General features: G+C 38.9%; 1 long non-coding RNA gene across 1 annotated transcript; it reads right to left on the bottom strand.

The window, feature by feature from the left end:
* Positions 1–6,482: 6,482 nt before the first annotated feature.
* On the bottom strand, positions 6,483–9,120 carry LOC139145726 (uncharacterized). Its single transcript, XR_011554998.1, has 2 exons — positions 8,138–9,120; positions 6,483–6,647 (listed from the first exon to the last, which is right to left on the bottom strand). It is a non-coding gene; the product is annotated as an uncharacterized lncRNA (long non-coding RNA).
* Positions 9,121–21,524: the final 12,404 nt, after the last annotated feature.

Raw genomic sequence — 21,524 nt, 5'->3', positions numbered from 1 at the left:
TACAGAACAGTTCAGTAGTAGTTTGACAGGTAAGACCTATTCTACCAAATGTCTGGAACCTCTGAATTGCACGACAAAAAACGTAATCTATGGAATTGAGTGTTCATTGTGCGGGCTCATTTATGTTGGTGAAACAGGAAACAGCTTACGATCTAGAATGAACGGACATCGCAGTGGAGTGAATCGATCTTTGGATGTGCAACTTTATAAGCATTTTAACCAGGACGATCACTCCACTTTGTCTATGCGTGTCCGTATTCTTGAAAAAATATACATCCAACCAACAGCCCCACACTTAGTTCACCATTCCGTAGACAGAGAGAATACCACTGGATTAGACAGTTAGGTACCGCAATGCCTTATGGTTGTAATGACAACATCAAAGATATAGGCAATCTCTCAAGTCCTGGTTGTTCAGAAGTGAATGTGATGGGCCTATTTGAGTCTTCTGTCCGTAGAAGACGTAGTCATGGACATAGGCGTTACCATCGGCCTAAATTGGATACATCAGCTACATCCAATTGCCATGACAAATTTCATGAACTGCTTCTTTTATTGCAGAAGCCTTTAGGTCTCCATCACATTCGTACTTCATTATTGCTCTTTCCATCAAGGACTTGAGAAGGTTGCATGTCTATGCATTGGGATTGTCTTTGACAGATCCGAACAAACAACCGTACAGACTGGTTAGTATTATTGCTGACATTGCACTATACAGACTATACAAGCCTGTTCGTGCTGAACCTATGACTGATGATCATCGTCATTTCATACATCTTCCATTTACTAACAAAGGAATTGATGCCATTAATATCAGCAATATACTACACAACAAAAAGGTTACATCAACTATACCTGTATACTTTAAGAACCAGTCTGTACCTATTCTGTCATATCAATACACCAAGACAATCTCCAATAAAATATTCAATTACAATAAGGCATTGCGGCACTTAAAAATTGATGAATTCCTTCAAACACCAGCATCCTGTGACTGCTCTACATCTCCCTTCAAATATACTCCAGTTGGCCATGTCATCACTGGTGATCTGAACTTGGTTGAACATCACCACCTTCGTAAGATATTATCTTGTGGACCCAAGTTCAGAGAACCTCGCAGGATCAACTGGAACCATAATTTTAAGATCATTATGGACTCAGTTGAAGATTATGCCAGGAAATGGGCTAAAAGGGAGGATGTAGAGTTGGACACACTGTCAGAATGGGTCAAATCTGTGAGGAAAATAGTGCGTGGCCGTATTGGTCGACTAAGATCACATGTTTGCAGAAGACCCTATTCTGTATTTAAAGATCCTGATGCTGTTAAGTGTTTGAATGATATCCATGACAAATATGTTGTCGTCCCTGCTGATAAAGCTGCCAATAACATTGTATTTGTCTGTAAGAAGTATTATTTTGAATGTCTTATAGACGAACTTGGTGTAACTAAGACCTCAAGCAACTCCACTTACAGACAATCAATGTTCAACAAATCTGAAATTTTGGCAAACCATAAGTCATTCATGGATAATTTTAATATTACAACAAAGGATGACCATAATAAGTTGCCTAGCTTATACTGGATACCAAAGCTCCACAAAACACCTTACAAAGCTAGGTTTATCGCAGGATCTTCAAAATGTTCAACAACAGAGTTATCGAAGATACTGACTTCTGTTCTTTGTACTGTTAAACGGGGACTTCAATCATACTGTGATGTTGTCTTTTCTCGGAGTGGTATAAATCAAATGTGGATATTAAAAAATTCGAAGGAACTCTTGGAAATTTGAAATCAAGATCTGTTTCAAAAATAACATCTATTAAAACTTTCGATTTTTCCACATTGTATACCACAATACCACATGATAAATTGAAAGAACGCTTGAAAACATCATCAACCAAGCATTTTTCTACAAAAACGGTTCACGCCGTTACAAATATGTGGTATTAGGGTATAATTCTACATATTTTGTTAAAAATACAACTAATGCTAAAGTGTTTTATACCGAGAAAGACATTATCAGTATGCTTGATTTCCTCATTGACAACATATTTGTTGAATTTGGAGGACACATTTTCCAACAGTGTAGTCCAACAGTGTATAGGAATTCCCATGGGCACTAACTGTGCTCCCTTACTTGCCGACTTATTTCTGTTCTCATACGAGGCAGAATTTATCCAGAACCTTATCAAGCAGAAAAAGGTCTCTGTAGCTCGTACTTTCAACCTAACATTTAGATACATAGACGATGTAATTTCATTGAATAACTCTGAATTCAGTAAATATCTCGCTATGATTTATCCTCCAGAATTGGAGATTAAAGAAACTACAGAAACGGCCTCTTCTGCTTCATATCTGGACATTTTACTTGAATTTGACTCCAATGGTCACCTTTCTACTAGGCTATATGACAAGAGAGATGATTTCAACTTTAGTATAATTAATTTTCCACACCTCATCAGTAATATTCCACTCTCACCTGCTTATGGGGTATACATTTCCCAGCTTATACGATATGCAAGAGCATGCAGTTCATATGGTGATTTTGTAGAGAGACATGGCCATCTCTCTTTCAAACTGTTAAATCAAGGTTATACCAGAGCAAGACTTGTCTCTACATTCAAACGCTTTTTTGGCAGGTATCGCAAGCTGGTAGATAAATACAATATCTCTCTTCGACAAATGATCACTGATGGCATCGGTGACATTGGGCCTTAGTTAGTGACCACTACCTATCTGACTTACAGATTGATATATGGCGGGTGCCACATGTGGGGCAGGATGCGCTTACTATTTTCGAAACACCTGACATCACTTCTTGGTCTTTTGGCCAGAGGTCCATATATCTTTCTTTCATGAATTTGACTTTGTTTGTACCGTCTATTTACTGTCTGTTCTGTGCTGTTTTGTGTCTATGTTTACAACTATTGTCTTACAAATTTTGACCTAGTGTTATTGGATTATGGATTGGTATGATTGCGATTATTTTTTTGAACGAAATCCCTCCAGGCATCTCTGAGATATCTGCGTGAACAGACGGACGAACGCATGCACGCACGGACACACGGACCTGACCAAACCTATAAGTCCCCCCCGGACGGTGTCAGTGGGGACTAAAAGAATTGGCACAGGAATATCTCAGATATCTGCATTCATAAGCCCCTGTGCATGGACACAGCATTAATATTAATTTCATCCTGGGGACCCTGTGGATCATACCTGGGGACCCTGTGGATGGATATCAAAGACAGGAAAGAAAACGGCCGTCACACAGCCATTTATGATCGAATCATTACAAAAATCGTCGTGCATATATATGTGATAGAGATTAATATAGGTATCAACTTTTAATGCAATCGCGCCCGGTATTGCTGAGAAATTTACGTGAACGCCCGCACAGTCGTGAAATATAGGAAATAAAATGGCCGCCACGCAGGCATTTTAGACCAGATCAAAACAAAAATCAATGTGCATATGTATAACATATAGAGTAATCTATGTACCAAGTTTGAATGGAATCGCTCGTAGCATCACTGAGAAATGTGCGTGAACATACGCACCAACATCAAATACAGGAAACAAAATGGCTGCCAGACGGCCATATTGAATCAGATCGTAAAACAGATCGACGTGCATATGTACGGCATAGGTGATAATCCTCGTACTAAGTTTGAATGAAATCGCTTAAGGGGTCTCTGAGATATCTGCGTGAACGGACGGACGGACGGACGGACGCACACACGGACGCACGCACGCACGCACGGACATGACCAAACCTATAAGTCCCCCCGGACGGTGTCCGTGGGGACTAATAATCTGAGACACACTTTGAAAGAGCATTGTGACAGCTTGCATTCCAGCAAGTTTGAGTCCGATATTTTGTCTCAAACATAGGGAAAACCGACTTTTGAAAGGTTATGCAAATTATCTTGTCACGTGATAGTTATGTAAACAATGGTAACACTGTGGTTACCAAAATGTTCCCCTATATCTAGGCTTTCAGAAAATGTATACTTTACGGGGGTTCTGAGTTTATTAACCGTTAGAGAATTGTTAGATTAAAAAGGTCACATTTCTTGTCTTGGAACCTTAATCAGTCGAGTCTAATCACTCAACTCAAGAAAACCAAAAATCAATATTAATCGGATAGTAGCTGTTTTCGTTTCAAAAGCCCTGAGCAATTCCAGAAAACATAAATTGTAGTACTCGTAATACTAGATAAAAAGAGAGAATGAACCATCTGACTTGACTTGGGAGAAAAAAGCTACATATATTTTAATGTTTCCTAAAGTGTCAGGAATGCTATTCCATATCTTTGGATCACAAACTGACAAACATTCCGGCAGATTTTGTCTCTCTTTGAATATTTCTGAAAATAACTCATCCCTCCAAAAGTTTATATTTTTTCACGAAGTTTAAAACATTTGATGATAGTTTACTCGATATTGACGAAACATCGAATGCGACATGGATCATTTAACGAAAACGGTCAATTCTAAGGTTGTTAAAAAGGTTGTATTATCATAACGAAGGAAAATCTGCAACAAAACAGGATTACTTGGCTACAAGTAAAATAGCCACACAGCAAATCGATACGGCAGCCACAAGTAAATTAAAACCACCTTTTAATCTATAAAAAACAATAAGGGTAGACTATTCTAATAATATTTGCCGGTGTTTTTCGTGTGCTGTTATTTATGAATGACTTTCGGAATATTTCACGAGCGTGTATTGTTATGCAATACAATGAATGGAGATTGGTAATTTGAAAATGTTATTTACGATTTGCTAATTATGAAATGTGTAGTATGATCACTTCAAAAGCTGTGTTGGTATATATCTGCGGTTGAATGAATTCGTGTCATGTTTATTGTGCTTGATTGTAGTGACGTCTTTTAGGCTGCCGTGTCAAAAAAGAGTCAGTGCTAAAGTCTAGTATGGTAGCAGTAATTTACTCGTAGGATTAAGTGGATGTATATCTGGGGTACAAAACCTCAATTTTGGCATTAATGATCAAAATTAAGTCAAAAACGTGAGGCTATATTCTGCAATGTAATATTTCACTTAGAAGAAGAGTGTATGTAGAAAAAAACGACTATTTTATTTTGCATTATCTATCCTCATTCTAAAATGGCAAGGGTTGAAAGTCTGACACTCAAAAAAGTGATTAAAATCATGATTAGCAAAATTAAAATGCCTCTTATTCAAAATGCAAGAACTTCATTGCCGAACGAAATAGCCGTTTTATTAGACAGCATTTAAAGAACATAATGTGAAAATTTCAGAAAATTTGACCCAGCCAGAGTGGAGTTAAATTCTTTGGAAATTTTGAAATTGTGAGGAAAAAGAAGCCAGGAAATCGGGTGATTTGCATACATTTGCATAAATTAACACTTCTTTATCACGCAACTTACGACTGCTTGACAAGCTAAAAGGTGAACCCAACCAATATTTTAATCTTGGGTCCACAAATTAATTAAAATTGAATGAATATTTGCAAAAAAGTGATTTTTGAGCAAAATATGCTGTGTTTGGTGCAGCGCCCCCTTAAATTATGCTGCTCAGCTGAATGAATCATGTGTTTGTGTTTATACTTTTACATGTGTTCATACATGTGAACGTATGTGAACTTTAAGGTGTGCATAATTTAGTACATTGATCGTTGTGATATATCAATGTGTTTGCTGAAGTAATAGCTATGGTAACTCCAATTTCTAAGTAAAGACTATACGGAACTTTACTTGGCAGTCTTATCGGGATGATCCTGGACTCCCTAACGGACCCTGGTTCGTGGCACACATTTACCAGTGTTTGATCTAGGACTTCAAAAATAGGGGCCATCGTGGGCCCACTCCCTTGAAAAAAGGGGGCCATTGGCAAAAAAAGGGGGCCATGCTGGGCCCCTTGCAATTTTTAAAGAGGGCCCTTGTTGATCCCAACCAGCGGATAAAAAGTGGTCCCCCAGAATTATTAATCAAATTCAAATTGCAATTAATTGTTTTTAAAAGGCTTATAATGGACAGATTGGGTTGCCAGGCAACATTTGCAAAGACAGATTCCACTGTGCTAAAGGAATTGACAAAAAGGTGCAGTAGCTGCAACTGTTGATATTTTTCTTTCTGTGTGTCATTCAACAACGGCAGTTTTCTATTGAGCTTGAAGTTATTTCACTAGCATTCAGTTTGTCAACTACGTTTTAGTTATTTACGTTTTAGTTGTAAAGTAAACCCTTATTGTTCACAATTTAATTTGGATTCAATTGTCAACAATACCACTGCTAGAAATAGAGTGGATACACAGACTTTGTTGACAAACTTGATTTTTTAAGAAAAACATTTTGATACTCAGAATAAAAACACTGAAAGCAGCCTATTAAAAGTGACAGCTACTGTCCCTTTAATCAAATAATATGAAGTTACTGCAGTGACTGCCAGTTCACCCGCAAGAACGATCTCTACAAAAACACAGACGTACAGGTGAGTCAACATTTAATAACACACTTTTATTCGTTTTTTTTTTTCAAATTTTGACCATTTTCTCAACTCAAAACTGATGATTATGCATATGTTTTATTGCAGACATGTACCATCAGCTACCATTCATCATGTCCATAGTACAGCCAGTGCCATTGTGACAGCCACTTCACCTGAGAGAAGAAAATATGATTTTTTTTATTGAGCTGTAAACACTGAAATGCCAAATCTGATTTTAATAAAAATTTCACCCTAACATGTACCATTTCTGAATCAATTTCAAGTAAATAGTAAAGGAATAAAATAAAAAGAGGGGGTAAATAAATAAAAAAAAAAACTATTAAAAATGTTAAATACTAGATTTTGGTATCCAGAGAAATAATAAACTTAGATTTGAGAGTGTGTCCTTTATCTTATATTTCTTCAAAATTTCAAGTTTAGAGTAAAGGACTAAAATAAAATTTGGGGGTTCATGTAAATAAGTTGAAAAAAATAAATTATCAAACCTGTAAAATACTAGATTTACGTATACTAGAGAAAAATTAAACTGAGACAAAAACACTCACTCTGTTCTCTATTTGTTTGATGACAGAAATATGAAATATCTAAACCGTTTTTGTACGACTGGAAACCCCACGTGGCTACCACGCTGGTATGCGAATCACTACCAAACGAATAAATAAACAAGTGACTTGTCCTCGGAAACTTGCAGCCAGTTTACGAACATAACCATTCCCTGTCGCTCGCATATTTTGATCACCCCAAGAAATGTCAGAAATTAGCGTCCACGACACCATGCACTGAATACCAGTCCCGGCCACTCCATCATGTAAAATAGTTATACCGTATAAGCATTGCTTGCTATTTGATCATAACGTACTAACGGGCACGTGACTATTTTGTCCACCGAAGAACGTCCCCGGATCATATGTCCTGGGGACATTCACGAGATTTCGCGAGAACTGTATTCGGCGCAATGTCCCTGGATCATTCACAGAAGAATGTCCCTGGATCATTTTAAGTGGTAAATGTCCTAGGATCATTTGTATTGGTAAATGTAATGTCCCTGGATCATTTGTATTGGTAAATGTCCCTGGATCATTCACAGAAGAATGTCCCTGGATCATTTTAAGTGGTAAATGTCCTAGGATCATTTGTATTGGTAAATGTAATGTCCCTGGATCATTTGTATTGGTAAATGTCCCTGGATCATTTGTAGTGCTAAATGTCCCTGGATCATTTGTAGTGCTAAATGTCCCTGGATCATTTGTATTGGTAAATGTCCCTGGATCATTTGTATTGGTAAATGTCCCTGGATCATTTGTATTGGTAAATGTCCCAGGATCATTTGTATTGGTAAATGTCCCTGGATCATTTGTAGTGCTAAATGTCCCTGGATCATTTGTAGTGCTAAATGTCCCTGGATCATTCACAGCACACACCTTACAGTTACACGCACGCCATAAATCAAACATGGCTGTCCGCATGCGCCGAATACAGTTCTCGCGAAATCTCGTGAATGTCCCCGGGACATATGATCCGGGGACGTTCTTCGGTGGACAAAATAGTCGCGTGCTAACGTACTACTACAGTCTAAGCTTACATATGGTAGCCTTAGCTTACATATCGAAGTCAACGGTAAAATTCCCAAAATTGTATTCACCTGCGGGGTGCGGTTGTGTTGCGAACCGGCAGCATCGGTCTGCATGTCAGTTTCTGACACTTCCATCGTTGTACCTCCTTCATCGTCGGGCGTGGGTGAGGAGACAACCCGACAGCTTTACAGATATAGCCACGGCATAGTAACCATCGTACCGCTGGCATCGTACCGCTGGCATAGCTACGCATGGCCTTCTGCACACGTCCCGTCAAAGACGTCATCCCAACTTACGTCATTGTCGCAAAAAGTCGTGATTGAATATATACCACGTTACGGTAAATCCTCGTGTTGTCGTAGAGCATGGGCGTAAAACATAGTGGCCTGGCAGAAACAAACTACCAGGCGCCGGTCTTGAAATATTGTGCCCGAAATGGCGCCATGGCCTGTGAAAATAGCGCCATAGCTGATTTTTTTGCGCAAAATGCGCAATGGCGCACTCTAGATCAAACACTGATTTCCTCTGCTCTATAAAAGTGATGTGACGTTAACCAGTCTGGGTTATGTCCATATAGAGGATAGTAGGGAAGAGCCAATGGCGTACCGTATATGTAATGAAATTAAGGCAAGAACCAATCACGTACTGTATATGTACAAGGGTCAAAGGTTACGTTGGTTCACTTCGTTCAGATCGCGATATGACCTGACAGATCCACCGATCGAGTGAGACTGTTGGCTACCCGGAAGTATCTTAGCTCTAGTCGATTGGCGACGTTCTACCGTGTTAAAAATTGTAAGATTTCTTCAGGAATAGTTTTCTGAGTTTCTTTACCCTTGACCATATTCGACAAAGAGTTATTGGACGTTTTTCGTTCTCTTTTCCAGCTTTTGGTTAACTTCTCCGCGATTGATCCGGCGCACGTTTTTCTGAGCGAAGGGTCAATCGTACCGGGCAACGCATGGTGATCGAAAAAATCGTGCTCCATCGTGCTCCGATGACCGACTAAAACAGTTGACCCATCTTTGCAAAGCTTGAAAAATTCTCCATACTGCAGATGCAAGGTTAAATCGAAATTTGACCAAAATAGCGATATTTGGTGACAAGTAACTTACTGTAGATTTACAAGGGTCAAATGCTGATTTCTAGGAGCCGTACCCGGCCAGGAAATTCATCCAAATAAGTAATTTTCAATGTACTAACCACTTGTGTCGGTCACCATCTCGGCCGCACTGAACATTGTGCGTAACGTCTACATCTAGAAACTACCCAGTGCTAAAAATAAAGGGCGAAATCAGGCCGAAAAGTTCCAACTCGTTGCAATGTACGAGCTAAGGTTTGCAAGGTTAATTATTCATGACGTTGCCGGCGGCAGGTTCGCTGATTGGTCAATCGTAATATCCTCTCTATGGACATACCCGGACTGTTAACGGTCCGGTCCGTCTGAGCATATCCTATGGTTTAACGCATTGCAAATCCTCACTAGTTATGCACGGTCACTGACCCTGCCTGCACAAACACTTCTTTGACTACGGAAGTAGCTGGTCACAATGCTGGCAAGCGAGGGGCTGTATGGGCGTTAAAGGTCGATCGTAATGTAGTCATGTACATCCAAACAATTACAGTAGACTTTGAATGCTTGATAATGTCGTAAAATCGTCATGTTGTTTATGAATATTGTAGTGGTTTTCACCATTAGTTTTCACGTGGAGTGACTTCCATATCATTAGCTGTGATATCGCGATATCGCAGCGGTACTTGTGGCGTGTATCGAACGCGATCGGGTCATTGAGGTCATCGCCACAGTCCCGCTGCGAGCCAACGCATAAGCTTCGTTGGCAGTTTACGACGACACCGACCGGTGTCGTAGATTTAGCTTGCAAAATAATGAACTATATTAGCCTTTGATAAATAAACTTGTATCATCTTTATCATTGACTATCTGAGACTCATTCTGTGCGCCTGCTAACTTTCTTGAAGATAAGAACACGTATTTTCGACCATTTTCCCGTGAGCCGTCGACGGTTCTACGATGTTTGCTCGATCGCGCGTACAACGCATTGAATACGTTGGAGGTCAAAAGTTCAAATTCAAGCAGGAACCATCGACGACTCACCGAAAAACGGTCGAAAATACATGTTGTCACGGTCGGGCTCGTTAGCAGGAGTAGAAGATGAGTCTCAGATAGTCAGTGATACAGTAGGTATAATTTTATTTTTTGCATGCTTTATCTATTTTATTATTTTGCGAGCTAAATCTACGATACCGGTCGGTCTCATAGTAAACTGCCAACGAAGCCTATGCGTTGGCTCGCAGCGGGACTGTGGCGATGACCTCAATGACCCGATCGCGTTCGATACACGCCACAAGTACCGCTGCGATATCACAGCTACCATATCATACATTCTCATAGGACATTGTTGATCTATCGAAGGTATACAATGTTCGTTCTTTTTGACGAAAATGAAATCAGGAACTCACCTGAAATATGTACAGTTTCTCTTTGAAACTTCCTGACCTCAAACCTGCACCTGTGCAATATTAGGTCATTGTTTGCGCGAGGATGACGCCGTCAGCGACGAAGGTGGTTCTCACCTGACCTACCTATTCTACGACGTTCGTTCAGAACCATCTCCAATAAGGCCAATAAAAATGTGCGCGTTTCCGGTAATCCGACCTACCCTTTTTAAAACACGCCAACTCTAAACATTATTTTCGTATTTTCATGATTTACCCAAGATTTTGCAGAAATTTTGCTATTTGTTTTGATAGGTTGCACGCAAAATGAAAATAAAAAATAAAACCTTTCCGACCGACCGACCGGCGACACTGTGTTAATACGGTACATTAACAGTAAAACAGTAACTCGCAATAATTTTTGTTATACCCGAGTGGAGTCTTTAACTGTTCCTTTCTATAGGCGTAACTTAATGGTGAAATTGATTTGACGACGATTATATATTATTGGTGGACTTACGGCGGTAAAGCCCGAGAGAAATTGGCTGAGCAAAATTATATTCGAGGCTTTGCAAAATGACCAGCTTCGAATATAATTTTGCTCAGCTAATTTTTCTCGTGTACGACAGCTTTAGGTTTGTGTGCCTTTGCGACATGTCGGGGCAAAGACGTGACTAGCACTGCCGTTTTTGATAGGGAAAGGAAGGTGGGAGATCTTTAAACGCATTGCAAATCCTCACTGGTTATGCACGGTCACTGACCGCTACACAAATAGTTCTTTGAGTATGGAAGTAACTGGTTACACTCCTAGCAAACGAGGGGCAGTATGAGCGTGAAAGGTCTGTCATGTGTCTATAATTTGTACCGGTTACTGTAAATCTTCATTCTAGTAATTCGCCAAATTTCAACATTTCGCCACTCGGGCTTGAATTCCCACGATTTACCGGAGGTGTAATTCTTCAAAATTCGCGGCAAATTACATTTTCAAGTCTCTTCTGTCAAATTCAATGGCAGCGCCATTCCAGGCACCCGCGTGTCTCGTGAATTCCTATGATTATGCATGAAATCACGGTCTCACGCAAGGTTGGACAATCGAACTTTTATCAGAACTGTAGCTGTTAAGTATCACTTTTCATATTTTCACAGCTTGGATTTAAAACAATGGTGTTGTGACATGTCTCATGCATACTACGTATTAATCATTGTGAAACTAGCGTTGGCAAGTTTTCTTGTCGACAAAGTATTGTGAATTTGAGAGTCGGACTTTGGGGCCTTGGAGTGACCATATCTCCAGGCTCTCGGAGCTAAGAGTTGCCCCAGGCAGCCATCAGGCTGACCTGGGGAAATAAAGTTTCGAGCGCAACGTTAATTCCTGTGTCGCCTGATCTATATATTTACTCCATCTACGCGTACTGTGGCCTGAAGTTCCCCTTAATCCTGATTCAGAACAGCATGAGTAGGCCTATGCCTTTACAATTTGATAGGTCGATGGTAATGTTGACAGTCTCAGCATCGGCTTTTGTAAACTAGCACAAATACGTACCCCACCACCAGCAAAGACATATCCTCGAATATGTAGGATATAGTTTTCTCAAAAAAATACCCTGAATGTGCCGCATACCTGTTTTAATTTGTACATTCACTTTGATACCAAATATGGCGAACTAGGGCAAAATACAATTCTAGTAGATTTTCAATGCTTTGATAATGTCGTAAAAGCGTTCGTGTTGTTTATAAAAATTGTAGTGGTTTTCACGATTGTTTTTTTCATGGAGTGACTTCCAAATCATACATTCTCATAGAACATAATACATGTTCTCATAGAACATTGTTGATCTATCGAAGGTACAGAATATTTGTTCTTTTTGATCAGAATGAGAAATTAGGAACTCACCTAAATATGTGCAGTTTCCCTTTGAAGCTCCCACAGGCACATATACCGTCGCTACGCGAAGCTGGCCTGTATACCGGATGCTCCTCCGATATACAGGCCGGCTTAGCGTAGGCGACGGTATATGTGCCTGTGGAAGCTCCCTGACCTCAAGCCACTGACCTCAAGCCTGCGCCTGTGCGATATAAGGTCATTGTTTGCGCGAGGAGTGCGCCGTCAGCGACGAAGGTGGTTCTCACCTGACCTACCTATTCTACGGGTTTGTTCAGAACCATCTCCAATGAGGCTAAAAATGGGGTGTTTCCGATAACCCGACCTACCCTATTCAAAACCTTCCAACTCTAAACATTATTTTCGCATGTTCATGATTTACCCAATATATTGCAGAAATTTTGCTATTTATTTTGATAGGTCGCACGCAAAGTGAAAAGAAAAACTAAAGCCTTTCCAACCGACCGATCGACCATGTGTCAATACGATATATAAAAAGTTTGCACGCAAAATGAAAATAAAAAATAAAGCCTTTCCGACCGACCGACCTACCATGTGTCAATACGATATATTAACAGTAAAACCATGTTGTTTGTGAAAATTGTAGTGGTTTCACGATTGGTTTTCACCATGGAATGACTTCCAAATGATACATTCTCATAGGACGTTGTTGATTTATCGGAGGTGCAGAATGTTTGTTTTTTTTAACGAGAATGAGAAATTAGGAACTCAACTAAAATATCACCGAAATATGTACCGTTCCTCTTTGAAGCTCCCTGACCTCAAGCCTGTGCCTTTGCGACATATACATTGTTTGCGCGACAAGTGCGCCGTCAGCGACGAAGGTGGTTCTCATCTGACCTACCTATTCTACGGGTTTGTTCAGAACCATCTCCAATGGGGCTAATTAAAATGGGGTGTTTCCGATAACCCGACCTACCCTATTCAAAACCTTCCAACTATAAACATTATTTTCGCATGTTCATGATTACCCAAGAAATTTCGCTATTTATTTGAAAGGTCGCACGGAAAACGAAAAATAAAAATTATAGCCTTTCCGACCGACCGATCGACCCTGTGCCAATACGATATATTAGGCCAAAAAAAAATATGTGCTGTTCCGATTACCCGACCTACCCAATTTTAACCCCCGACCCTAGACTTTTTAGAGCCTCGTAAACCAGGAAGTAAAAATAACTATATGAAAAAACGTGAAACGCATGAAATCATGCGAGAACTATGACAAATCGCGCGAATCACGCGAGAACTAATACGTCATTCTTACAGAAGTGATGCTAGACGCTCATGAAAACTTGCGACATGACACTGACAGTTCTTGCACACTGAACGGTTTCCGGTTTTCAAACTGCTGTATCTCAAAAAGTATTAGGTCTAATTCAATAAAATTTTCGATAAAAAAATTCCAATCCAACTGCTCGTTCTACCATGGGTATTTTTTGAAAATAAAGAAAAAAAATGTTGTCATTTTAGCGCTCAAAATCAAGCATTATTTTTCGCCATACAGCGTGCCGTACTGCGGCACGCACATTTCTCAGGCCACTACTTCCTATGCTAGAATGGAATGGCTCGTTACAGTATGTTGTTCAGTGCCTAAACGGCGTTTTGTAGGTAGGTTTTCGCTAAAATGCAGGGACAATTTTCAGTGATTGGAGTTAGTATACCAAACAGCAACTATTATATTAAATTTGTGGAAAGTTTGAAGCATTTTCATGGCCGTTTTCTGATAAAATCTTTCATTTACATTCTTGTTGTCATTTCCGAACCGCGCCATGCACAGCGCGGCCACATTATGCAGGCCAAGTGAAAGCCCGAAGTGTTTTGTGATAGTGAATCGAGCAAAATTGTGGTCAATTTTACTTTTTATAGTCATTCTATCATTAAAATATAAACCCGTACACCAAAAACTGTGTGGTTAAGGTCAGTATTGAGTAGTTTCAAAGTCTGTGCGTTCGGAATTTACCGTGAATTTTGCCGTACGTACATACTTCCTAGCTGCCAACGCTACAATCAGCTGTTTTCAAACGTTAACCCAGGTAGTTTTGCGAACATTAAACTGTGTTCATTTTTCATCTGTTGATGTTACACAAAATTTACAAAATGATATTTGACAACAGAAATGAATACTCTTTCAATGATGTATGGGAATAAAGTCAGCATGCGATGTAAACAACCTTTATTTTTAAACAGCATTAACGTAAACTGGGGAAAATGACAGACAGGGGTAGTGCAGGAATCGGGAATTGATAAACAAGACAAGTTGAAAGACGGCAAATGAAGAGAGAATGAAAAATCTAAGGAAAGGAAAGGAAAAAATCATAACCCTGACTCTAGATTTCAATGCTAAAGGAAAATTGAGTACAACAAGATGACAGCTTTTTAGGGGGGGGGTAATATTCTTGTGTAAAAAAGGACAGCTCCAGGGGGGTTATTCTGTACTGTGAGTTGATCAGTTGAACAATGACTATTTTATTCATATTCCTATGTTTTTGTTTTTTTGAATATCAGAATTTCTCAAATGTAACATTTAAGAAATTTTACAGATCTAAAATATATTTGTTCTTTTTTATTATTACTCAAGTTTAACTGTCCAGAATTTGGTACAGCTAGCGTAAAAACTCTGAGAGTTTCAGCTGAATTTGAAGTGGCTATTTTTACTGACATTCCGTCCAACATTTTTTGGCTCTCCTTGATTGTCAGTGTATCTCAAATACAAACTTCAAGTAATTTTACAAATCTAAAATGCATGTATTCTTTTGCATTATCTCTCAATATTAAAGTGTTCAAAATTTGACAGAGCTAGCTTAAAAACACTAGTGAAAGTTACAGTAGTTTGAAAATGGCGAAAAATAGCTTTTTGACTGGTAGTATACACAGTGCCGTCCAATTTTCAACTCTGTCTCACAAAATTTTTGGCATTTTCAAGTCTCTGTGTAAAGAAAACAAAAGCTCCTTATACCGTACTCTTACAATATATTGCACAAAAAGTATTTTAAAGCAGATTAGTTAGAGAATCAATATTATTATACAACTATATTTTTCATAGGGATACCCACAAAATGACTCTTAGCCATATGTTGAAATTTTTTTACCATTTGTCAAAAAAAATCAAGCATATTTTAATGTTAAAAAAATCATAACCCTGGAAGTAGACAAGATAGAACCATCATTCAAACAGTTTTTGAAATCCGAGACAAGATCTTCAAGGAAACATACATTCAAGTAAGTTTAACCAAGAACAAAAAAGGGCCTGGTATCCCTACTTATAGCAGGCCTCGTCTCAAACAAATGGTGACTCGTGATGGACATAGCGTGTACTCAGTTTTGTTTCGCAAATGCGATCATGGCGAAGAAAGGTCGATTATGTTCTTCTGTTAAACAGAACCAAACATTCGAAGAAATTTTGGAGGAACACCATCCTGGTTTTTCTGAATGTAAAATGTACTCTATTCAAGTTGAATGTGCCAGTGATGCTGCTGGGCCGTGGTTGGAAGTACAGCAGACAAATATACAGGTTGACGAGGCTACAAACAACTTCAACGTAAAGTATGTGTTTTTCTTGCGAGTGACTGCAAAAGCTGAGGATTTACCTGTGGATAAACAGTTCACTTTCCTGTCAAAGAATCGTAATTCAGCCATATCAATTTCCGTGGCAGTCTAATAAACACACACTTCAATTCTACTGATGAATATTTTTTTAATATATTGGTATTTAATTTGAGTGTTTTCATGAGGAAATTGTTCACTGGTAGTGTGTTTGAACGCGTACAAAATGCACATTGAGAAATAAAAAAAAATGTAAAAAAAATTCCCTACCTACCTACCCTATTTTTGAAAACCATGTAATCGGAACAGCACATATTTTTTTTTTGGCCTTAACAGTAAAACAGTAACTCGCAATAATTTTTGTTATACCTGAGTGGTGTCTTTAACTATTCCTTTCTAGGCGTGACTTATGATTAAAATAATGGTGAAATTGATTTGACGACGGATCATAGGTGGACTTACAGCGGTAAAGCCTGCCCCACACGAGAGAAATTGGCTGAGCAAACTTATATTCGAGGCTGTTCAAAATGACCAGCCTCGAATATAATTTTGCTCAGCCAATTTCTCTCGTGCACGACAGCTTTAGGTTTGAGCATGCCTTTGCGACATGTCGGGGCAAAGACGTGACTAGCACTGCCGTTTTTTGATAGGGAAAGGAAGGTGGGAGATCTTTATAGTAATTGGAAGGGAAGCGTTGAGGGGCTAATTGAGCGGAGGGGAAAGTTTTATACCGTAACTTGGTCTAGTTCATCTGACAACTTTTAGTCTTTCGCTCCGTGACTGTTGCTGTTTATTTATGCGAAGCACAATTTACGGAAATTTACCATGCATTCTTATCGGGTTGATCCTATAGACTCCCTAACGAACCCTGGTTCGCGGCACACATTTCCTCTGCTCTAAAGAGATGTGCCGTTAACGGTCCGGCTGAGCATATTCTATGGTTTAACGCATTGCAAATTTTCACTAGTTACGCACGGTCACTGACCCTGACTGCAAAAATACTTCTTTGACTACGGAAGTAGCTGGTCACAATGCTGGCAAACGAGGGGCTGTATGGGCGTTAAAGGACGATTGTAATGTAGACAGTCTCTGCATCGGCTTTTGTGAACAAGCACAACTACGTCCCCACCATCGACAAAGACACATCCTCGAACTTGTAGAATATTGTTTTTTCAAAGAATACCATGAATGAGGCGTATAACAGTTTTAATTTGTACATTCACTGTGATATCAAAATATGGCGGACTAGGGCAAAGTACAATTACAGTAGACTGTATACTTTGACAACGTCATAAAACCGTTCATGTTGTTAATGAAAATTTTAGTGGTTTTCGCGATTGGTTTTCAACATGGAGCGACTCCCAAATTATACATTCTCATAGGACATTGTTGATTTATCAGAAGGTACAGAATATTTTTTCATTTTGACGAGAATGAGAATTAGGACTCACCTAAAAATTGTCCAGTTTCTCTTTGAAGCTCTATGACTCTCAAGCCTGCACCATGCGATATAAGGTCATTGTTTGCGCAGAGGAGTGCGCATCAGCGACGAAGGTGGTTCTCACCTGACCTACCTATTCTGCGGGTTCGTCAGAACCATCTACCAATAAGGCTAATCAAAATGTGCGTGTTTCCGGTAACCCTACCTACCCTATTTAAAACCCTCCGAACTCTAAACATTATTTTCGCATTTTCATGATTCTTGCATAAATTTTGCTATTTATTTCGATAGGTTGGACGCAAAATGAAAATAAAAAATAAAACATTTCCGACTGATCGACCCGACCGGCGACACTGTGTTAGTACGATATATTAACAGAAACACGCAATAATTTTTGTTATCCCGAGTGGTGTCTTTAACTTTTATTAGTGTGTAAAAATTCTGTTATCAATTCTCTTTTTCAATCGATTGCGGGACAACATTTGTACAATAAACGATTTCGGAGTCTTCCATCATCCCCATCATTAAATGTGGACAGTTATAATAAAGTAGTGCTGCAAACTTTTACATAAAATTAAAGCATATCGAGAAATTGGCAGTAAAATGTAAACACTCGACGGTTTGCTTTTTGGTTGTCTCTTTTCTTAATTTTATAGTCTAGGATATTGGCTTCTAGACGTTGAAGTGTTAATCACCTGGTGTCATTTCCCTGCTGTCGGAAGACTGATATATAACGGGGGATTATGTCATTCTACACCTGTCAGAATCAGCACACACTAAGTGTATGAAGATGTGAAATCATTTGTCCAGACAAAAATCAAATATTAGACTATTTCAAAAGCCTTGTCGAGGTTAGACGAGGATTGATGCCTAAGTCCGTCTCTATTTTTTCTATCAATTGAATGGACGCGTGCGAAAAAAAAACATCGGAAAACTTGGTATACTTTCTATGGATAATACTGAAACAATTATACAGTTATTGGTGCTCAGAAACTTCTAAATTATTAAAATTGCTATCTTAGAAAGTGGGAAATGACAGTAAATGAGAAACCCTTTATAACTGAAAGACGCAAACAGAGAAAAGTGAAAAGGTTGCTTGGTCTTTGAACAGAAAGAGTGAGTGTGATATCTTATTAAAAGTATTTCATGCTTTTACGTGGACTGCATGGGGCAACGGCTACAAAAACTGTTGTACTAGCTCAGGGCGAGTAAAATGTGCTACATTTCTAAAGATTTTTATTTTAATATTACCAAAACCCTTTTACATATTTTAGTAGTGCGGGGAAACGTAAAATATTAATAATATCATAGAATTTATCACTAAGTATGTGGATAATTTCTTGGGATTTCGTGTTTCGCGCAAAACATTGTTGTTTTAGGTCTCTGGCCGTTATCCTACGTATATGTATCATGTGTATATACCTTCATCAACCAGATGCCTCAAATACTGGTATCTGCTCCTCAGAATGCCAGAAAACATAATCCTAAAAATGCTGTGAACGTTATGAACTGCTTTATCAGGTTTACAAGTCTGATGTAAGGTTGATACCCACATGGATAAAGCAGACCACGTAAATATTCTATATCGAAACGAAAACATGATGCACGGTATATTGGCTATATGAGAAAAATATACGCTAAACGTAAGCTAACCTTCGCGGGACAAAACTTTATCTGGGAATAAGAATCTAATTTCCAAGTGCAAAACTCTTATTGAGAAATACATATACGATATAGCCAGTACTTTCAGACGCAACTTGAATTCATTGGAAACAACTCTTTGCGAACTCGACACCACACCAATATACTGAGCATTCAGTTGCGTAGGCGAAAATTATTTTTCTTCACAACATAGGCTAAATTAAAACATATTTTTTCAAATTAAAAGTTTAAAACTCTCCAAAGAAACATTAATTTACAAAAACACAGTTCTGATCAGCCAAGACGGACATTTCTCTTTAATACACAACATTTTCATTTGTAAAGACACAAGTTCAAGTCTCTTAGACTTTTCATTTCGGCCAAGGCGGACATTGACGTTCTCTCGTCATATGGCATTCTGCATCTATAATCCATTCGAGTGACAGCAGGACAATTCGTTATTCATTCTTTTCACAGCACTTTGTGTTCTGTACACTGGGAAGGCGGAAATGAATGAGCAGAAGAAGACAGCCATTACAAATCCTACTATAACCATAGACCTCCAAGCGGACTATAAGTACTAGCTTTAAATTGTATCAACAAATTATAGGTCACGCCTCTCTCTCTCTCTCTCTCTCTCTCTCTCTCTCTCTCTCTCTCTCTCTCTCTCTCTCTCTCTCTCAATCCTTCGGTATACACAAAACCAGGCCGGGGAATATTTTTTCAAACATTTCTACGTTATGCAAGGGGTAGATTAGCTCAATACAATGCTCAATGCAACACAATGTCTGTATTTTGACAAGTTTCGCAGCAACTAATCAAAATACGGGCACACAACGAGATATAGACCTAGATTCGTGTTTAATATAACCCTAAAGTATTTCCCTACAAAAGGATTTTAACTCCTACACTCGTCAATGAAGTCGGAGAATCTACCATACATTCAGCTGCATAATAGGTTTAGCTTTATCTCCAAAATCGGATCGCATTTCTACCTTGCCCGGTAAAGCTGAATGCAATCAACAGTGTGACACAGCTGGATGATGAAAGCATGAGACATCCTCTGCACATGCATAACATTAAACAAAACCGTTGGAATGTTGCCACTGAGCTTTACCTATCCCACTATACGTAATTGCTGTTTGTACACCAATGGGGAACGTCCGTAAAACGAAAGGGAAATCCCACAGTATTCACCGAGTTTGGCTACTCAGTACCTCAGACCTTTTGTAATTGTACACTATTGTGTAAGGTTGGGAGTAGCAGCACGCTAGTGTTGAAGATATGATACGCATTCAGTACTTGCCCGTTCATATGGTCAGTGGAACATTTCCTTTTGTTTGAAGAGGTGCCGACTTGATTTAAGAGCTTGCAGTACTTTGAATTTATCTTAACTGATGGCGCATTCAGATACCTAAATCAGGAGCTGACGCGATGACGTTATAAGGATGTAATACTATTCAGATATGTGTGGGGATGTTTGACGCGAATTTCCAAAACCCTTTCACTGGTTCGCTTATCTGAACTGATAAAAGAAACCATAGAAAATGTCGTCGAGGAGACAAAAGAAAAAAACAATCAGTTCCCACAGACAACGATCATCGCATACCAACGGAAAAAGACTTCGACCACTCACTTAAACGATAGAACTTACCATAAAAGCTCGTTTCCTCGAAAGGTCAATGTTCAAAAAATGTCCATACTTGGAAACATATAAAGGAAATATAACGACTATAAGACCCAAAATTACACATGGTAACTTCTGTACTTGACGAATAAATTGCGATGACAGGAAAACACACAATAAATCAATCAATCAATTAATCTACACGATTCGTCGAGATGAATTTTAAGCCACTGGGGAGAAACTGTGTCACTGGTTTTCAAAGATAATGTCAACAGACTAACAGGACTACAGCTACTTATCGTATAGCTAATGTGTACACACCAAAAACAAATCCAAAAAACATTTTGCCACATAGAAAACGCAAACAAACCTCAATAACAACACGTAATAATGACCCATGTCTTGAATTGCTTTCTTTTTGTTACAAACAGCTCATGTGTGAATATAATCCTCTTCATTTTTCAATCGACTTTTATGCACGCTCTCTTTACATTGACTACAAAGTTATGTATTCAATATCTGTCCCACATTCGACCGAGTCATCTGTACCTCTATTCACCTCTACTGTACCGGCATATGCTGGGACACGGGTTACTAAAGGCTGAAAATTTTAAAAAATTCAGGAATTGTTTCTCTGTTCATGTCATGTTTCGACTTTTAATTCATTTTCTGGAGACGCAGTAGATACATTTTATTCTGAAATAAAATGATGAAGTTTTCCACAGCTTGCGCTATTCTGCAATGGAAAACAGACTTATTTACTTTCCTCTGAAAGGTGTCACTTTTTCCAGGGAATCAGGCGGGGAATTTTACAAAACTGCTATGGAAGAGCAGTCAAATTTT

This window comes from Ptychodera flava, chromosome 12, assembly GCF_041260155.1.
Source record: "Ptychodera flava strain L36383 chromosome 12, AS_Pfla_20210202, whole genome shotgun sequence".
Lineage (NCBI taxonomy): Eukaryota > Metazoa > Hemichordata > Enteropneusta > Ptychoderidae > Ptychodera > Ptychodera flava.
Note: the sequence above shows the minus strand (reverse complement) of the source record. Positions and strands in the feature narration are given on the sequence as shown.